This window comes from Erinaceus europaeus, chromosome X (assembly GCF_950295315.1).
Source record: "Erinaceus europaeus chromosome X, mEriEur2.1, whole genome shotgun sequence".
Classification (NCBI taxonomy): domain Eukaryota; kingdom Metazoa; phylum Chordata; class Mammalia; order Eulipotyphla; family Erinaceidae; genus Erinaceus; species Erinaceus europaeus.
The window spans coordinates 6,157,044-6,163,322 of NC_080185.1; positions in this window are offsets into that span (position 1 = coordinate 6,157,044).

The following is a 6,279-nucleotide window of genomic DNA, read 5'->3' on the forward strand; positions in this document are numbered from 1 at the left end:
CAGCTCAATGATTTCAGCTTTCAGCTCTCTAATAACCATGAGATAATTAGTATTTTCTTCCATATTCTCATTTGTTGTTCCTGCATTTCTGATTACAATTTTTTCAAATTCTTTACTCACTCCTGTTATTATTTCCTTAGCTAATGTTTGGATGTTGAACTCGTTATTTTGTGCTTCACCCTCTGGAGGACTTTTAGTTGGACTCTTGTCCTGGTTCGATTCTCCAATATTTTTTCTTGTTTTTTTAACCATTTTATATATTATGTTGTGAGTTCCCTTTATCAGTACTTTTCAAATTATTGATCACTATTGCCTGGATTGACTTGTGTCTAAGTAAGTTAATTAAAGGGTTCACAGTGGTGGAAGTTAACAGTTGTTTCAATCCCTGAGTTGGAGTTCAGTGTTTTAAAAGCCTCTTTTTTTCCTTCCCTGCAGGCTATGAGAGCCTGAGGGCTTTTAAACTATCAATAGGCTTTAGCTTAATCACTGACTCTTGAGCAAGAGATAAAGCAGGGTGTGGCAGAGATAATCCAGTGGTTATGCAAAGTGACTTTCATAGCCCCTCAGCTATACCACCGAGGTATAGGTCTTCTCCTGAGTTTCCTGGTTAGATCTCTGTCCCCTGGTGTCCCTCCCTGTCGCTGCTGCAGATTTTGAGGGTAGTAGCAATGGAGACTCAGAGTTGCACTTGGTGAGACTCTGGGGAGTCCTCTCCTCCCTTAAGCTGTCCCCTTGTTGATGGAGCAGACTGGAGGTGGTTTTTCAACTGATAAACTGCTGAACTGTTAGCAGTCACTTAATGTCTCCTTAGGCTCCTCTCTCCTCTCTGTCACCAGCCACATGTGTTTGTACTCACCAGTGATTTACTGGGTTCCTGTGGTCATTCTAGTCCTGTCTTGTTTCGGTCTCGAGTGGTCTCCTTTGGTATTCCTAGTTGATCCAGGAGAGGAGAGGAGAGGAGAGGAGAGTAGAGGAGGAGAGGAGAGTAGAGTAGAGTAGAGTAGAGGAGAGGAGAGGAGAGGAGAGGAGAGGAGAGGAGAGGAGAAGAGAGAAAGCAATCTGCTGCTCGTAGCTCCTCCTCTGGAAGTCAAAATGCCAGGATTTTTATTCTTGGGAAAGTTTTTCATAACTGTTTCAATTTTGTTAGTTGTGATGGGCCTGTTCATATTATCAAGTTCTTGTTTATGTAATTTTGGAAGTTCGTAGATATCTAGGAAATCATCCATTTCTTCCAGATTCTCTAGCTTGATGGCATATAGTTGTTTATAGAAGCCTCGCATGACAAGTTGAATTTCTGAGGTGTCTGTTATGATATCTCTTCTTTCATTTATGATACAATTTATTTGGATCTTCTTCCTTTTTTGTGTTGTGATTCTGGCTAAAGGTTTGTCGATTTTGTTCACTTTTTCAAGGAACTGATATTTACTTTCATTGATCTTTTGTATTGATTTCTTATTCTCAATTTTATTTATTTCTGCCATAAATTTAGTGATTTCTGTCCTTCTAGTTGTTTTAGGGTTCCTTTGTTCTTCTTCTAGGTCTTGAAGATGTGAAATCAGGGTATTTATTTGTGCTTTTTCTTGTTTCATAATGTTTGCTTGTATGGCTATGAACTTCCCTCTCAGTACTGCCTTAGTTGTTTCCCAAATATTTTGATAGCTTGTGTCTTCATTTTCATTGAACTCTTGAAACATTTTGATTTCCTCCTTTATTTCCTCTTTGACACAGTAGTTGTTAAGTAGTGTACTGTTGAGCTTCCACATTTTGGAACTATTACTAATCTTTTGTTGATGGTTAAGTGCTATTTTAATTCCACTGTGGTCTAAAAAGATTCTTGGGATGATTTGAATGCATTAAGGTCTTTTATTTGGGGTTTTTCTTGTTTTTCAATATGTGACTCTATGGCTATGAGTTTCCCTCGTTTCCGTCTCAGTACTGCTTTATCTGTGTCCCAAATATTTTGGTAGCTTGTATCTTCATTTCCGTTTGTTTCCAGAAATGTCTGAATTTCTTGCTTGAATGTCTCTCTGACCCAGTGGCTATTAAGCAGTATGTTGTTTAGTTTCCAAATTCTGTGACTTTTAGTAATTTTCTGTTTGTTGTTAAATGTTAGCTTTACTCCACTGTGGTTTGAGAAGGTACTTGGGATGATTTCAATGCTCTTGAATTTGTTGATGCTGTCTTTGTGGCCTAACATATGTCTATCATTGAGTATGTGTTGTGTGGATTTGAAAAGAATGTGTATTCCAGTTTTGGGGGGTGAAGAACTCTGAAAATGTCCAGGAGGTCTAGTATGTCCATCTCTTCATTTAATTATCTTGTTTCTTTGTTGATTCTCTGATTCATTGATCTGTTTTATGGATACACTCAAGAAAGACATGTCTCTGATATCTGATTACTGTAAAAAATGGCGACTAATCCCTAGCACTGCAAAAACGGTATCATCTGTTTTGCATCTACACCATGCCTTGGCCTCGCGTGAGCTTAATGTGCAGCTTGGCGATACGAGAATCCGGCATGAAGCCCAGCCAGTCTATCTTGGCATTACTCTCGATCACACTCTGTCATTTCATGAGCATCTCATAAAAACTGCAGCAAAGGTGGGTGCAAGGAATAACATCATTGCAAGACTGGCCAGCTCCTCATGGGGCGCGAGCACTTCCACACTACGATCATCATCTCTGGCATTATGCTATTCCACTGCAGAATACTGTGCCCCAGTATGGTTCTGTAGCCCCCATGTCCACTTGGTCGATTCCAAATTATATTCCTCCATGAGGATAATTTCTGGAACCATCCATTCCACCCCGGTTCCTTGACGGCCAGTTCTTAGCAACATCACCCCGCCAGATATTCGTCGGGATGTGGCACCATCTAAGTTCATTTCCCACGTCTACGCTCGACCGGACCTGCCAATATATGCGGATATCTTCGCCCACCCTGTCCAACGCTTGACGTCTCATCATCCAATCTGGTCTCCTACGCCTACACTGAACTTCTCTGTTCCAGTCTCTTGAAAACAGAGTTGGCAGTCAGCTGAGGTAAAGAACAAACACCTCATCACAGACCCCTGCAAGCGTCAACCCGGCTTTGACCTAGCTCGTTATGATTGGGCCCTCCTCAATCGCTATCAAACAGGCCATGGCCGGTGCGCCGCTATGTTCCATTGCTGGGAAGCCAGAGATGACCCGAACTGCCCCTGCGGCTACAGACAGACTATGACCCACATAGTCAACGACTGCCTCCTCTCCAGATTCAAAGGACATCTCTAAACTTTACATCAGGCTCAACCTGACGCTGTTGAATGGCTACGGAAGAAACGCAAACGCTAGAAGAAGAAATTGATCTAAGTGTGAGAGTGGGGTGTTAAAGTCTCCTACTATTATTGTATCACTATTGATGTATTTTTGTAGGTCTTTCAGTAGGTGTTCGATGTATTTAGGTGGTCCCTCATTGGGTGCACAAATGTTAATAATTGTTAAATCTTCAAGGTTGATTGATCCTCTAATCATTATGTAATGGCCTTGCCTATCATTTATTACTTTATTTAATTTAAAGTCTATTGTGTCAGGGATTAGAATGGCTGCTCCTGCCTTTGTGGTCCATTAGCCTGTATGATAGTTTTCCATCCTTTCAGTTTAAATCTGTGTTTGTCTTGTTGGGTCAGGTGGGATTCTTGCAAGCAGCATATGGTTGGGTTATGTTTCCTGATCCATCCTCCCACTCTGTGCCTTTTAATGGGTGAGTTTAAGCCATTGACATTTGTTGATATTATGGATTTAATGTTATTGTAGTGCCATAATTCAACAATTTTTTATTTGCTCTTATATATGCTAAGTATTATGGTGATGTTCTTGTTTATAAGAGGTCTTTTAGAACCTCTTTCAGGGCAGGTTTGGTGGTGGTTGCCTCCTTTAACTTTTGTTTTTCTGAGAAGGTTTTGATAACACCATCTAGTTTGAATGAAAGTCTAGCAGGATATATTATCCTTGCTTGAAACCCTTTTTCATTCAGGGCTTGATAGATATCTTGCTGTTCTCTTCTGGCTTTTAGAGTTTGAGTGGCTATGTCTTCTGATAATCTTATGGGTTATCCCCTGTATGTGACTTTTTGTTTTTCTCTTGCAGCCTGTAGGATCCGTTCTTTATCCTTACTTCTTTTCATTGTAACTATGATGTGTCTTGGTGTCTTCAGGTCTGTGTTGATTCTCTTTGGGACTCTCTGGGCCTTTTGAATCTTAGTGTTCTTTTTGTTGTTTATGTCTGGGAAATTTTCTTTTATTATTTCCTTTAGAATGTTTACTTCCCCTTCCTCTCTTTCTTCCTCTGGTAAGGCCAATGATATGAATGTTACTTCTTTTGAAATCATACCATATTTCTCTGTTGTTGTTTTCAGAGTCTCCCAATCTCTTTTTGGACTCTTTTACCTCTTTCTTAATTTTCTCTAGCTCATCCTCTGTCTGGCTAATTGTGTTTTCTGCTTCTGCTAGCCTGCTTTATATTCCCCCAGCTTCTTTCTTCAGTTCAGTTATAGTATTAGCTTGTTGTGCTAACTGAACTTTTAGTTCAGCTGTTTCAGTTTTCAGTTCTTTGATTGCCTCGAGGTAGCTAGTATTTTCTTTGAGTGTCTCATCTGTTGTTTCCCTAATTCTGATAGCCCTTTCCTCCATAGGTGTCTTCATTTCTGTGATTATTAAGTTTACTATTGCTTCCATACTTTTATTATCTATGGTTACTTCTGACTGATTTGGAGTTTGTTCTGGGATCCTGTCTTGATTTATTGTGGTTGCAGTTTTATTTGCTCTTGATTTAACCATTTTTATTGATGTGTTTTTATTTTTCTGTTCTGTCCTTCAGCTGTTGTGTTTTGAGTACAATCCATGCTATGCTAAACACCTTTATGACAGACGCAGTCACTAACCTCAGAAATTACAACAACAGTAACTGAAGCAAGGATTCATGCAGTTTAACCAATACCAGTTAGCCAAACAACATCTCCAGACCAAGAAAAAACAGCAACCAAATCTAAGTGAATGAGAAAGAGAAAGGAAAAATGGGAAAGCAAGAATAGACAATTATACAAATCTACTGTCCACTGTAAATTATAGGGATAACAAGAGGAGAAAGGGAAGTAGAGAAGAGATACACACAGAGAGTCCACTCTGAGTCAGATTTCTTCCCCAAAATAATTCATAAGCAAGTATCAGTGAATTCAGAAAGCAGAAGAAGGAGGAGGGAAGAAAATAAGATAAGAACAAGAAAAAAAGAGCCATGAAAGGAAAGAGGTGTTTTTTTTTTTTTTTTTTTTTTAATTAGCTAGGAGGAGGGAAAAAAGGGAGAGTGGATGGAAGAGGTAGAATGAGACAAGTTCCTCTCACAATGGACAGGACAGCCAGTCACCTAACAATGGAAAAAAACAGTAACAGTTAATTTTGATCAACCTGAAGAAGGAGTGGGGAGAGGGACAGGCATATATATAATAGCAATAATAAAATAAAATAGAGTAAAAAACCCTAACAGTCAGTCTGCAGCTTGGCGGGCTCAGGATTAGCTCAGGGAGCCTAAGCAAAGACCTCCAATTGTAAAAAAACAAACAAACAAAAACCCTCCAGGTAGTCTTTCCCAGTCAAGGATGAGGCTCTGATTGGTCAGATATTTTGTTACTCAACTAGAGGTCCTTCCACAAAAACGAGAGAGAGGAGGAAACAAAATAGGAAAATAATTGCATTGACACCCCTGTTGAGCCAGGAATCTTGGTAAAGAAAAAAGTTCAGTGGGGAGCCTGCTAGTAGCAGCTCTCCAGCCCCTGGAGTCTGTTTTTTTTTTTTTTGGGGGGGGGGTGGAGATGTGCACTTCAGGAAAAATCAGAAGATCTCCTTTCTTTTTCCTCCATTTTCTAACCCAAGATTGAGGTATATTCATCTCCTTGGTGTCACACTTAGGACTCCTTATTCACCGTCCTGCAGACAGTGTAATATCTTACCTATCTGGCCGCTGTTATTGAGTTCCTGCCAGTAGCTGCCTCCAAGTCGTATTCTTGGCTCTGCCCTCACCGGTTGCATGTGTCTTTCTGTCTCTTTCCCTCTCTGTCTCCCCTTTCCTCTTGATTTCTGACTTTCCCTATCCAATAAATAAATAAAAGTAATAAAATATATTTTAAAATTTTTTTAAAAGAAACCATGTTTATCCAAGTAATTTTAAACTTTATTGGATACAAAACATGATAGGAAAGAGAGAGAGAGAGAAGACGAGAAGGGAGAAAGAGATGGGGAGAGAGAGT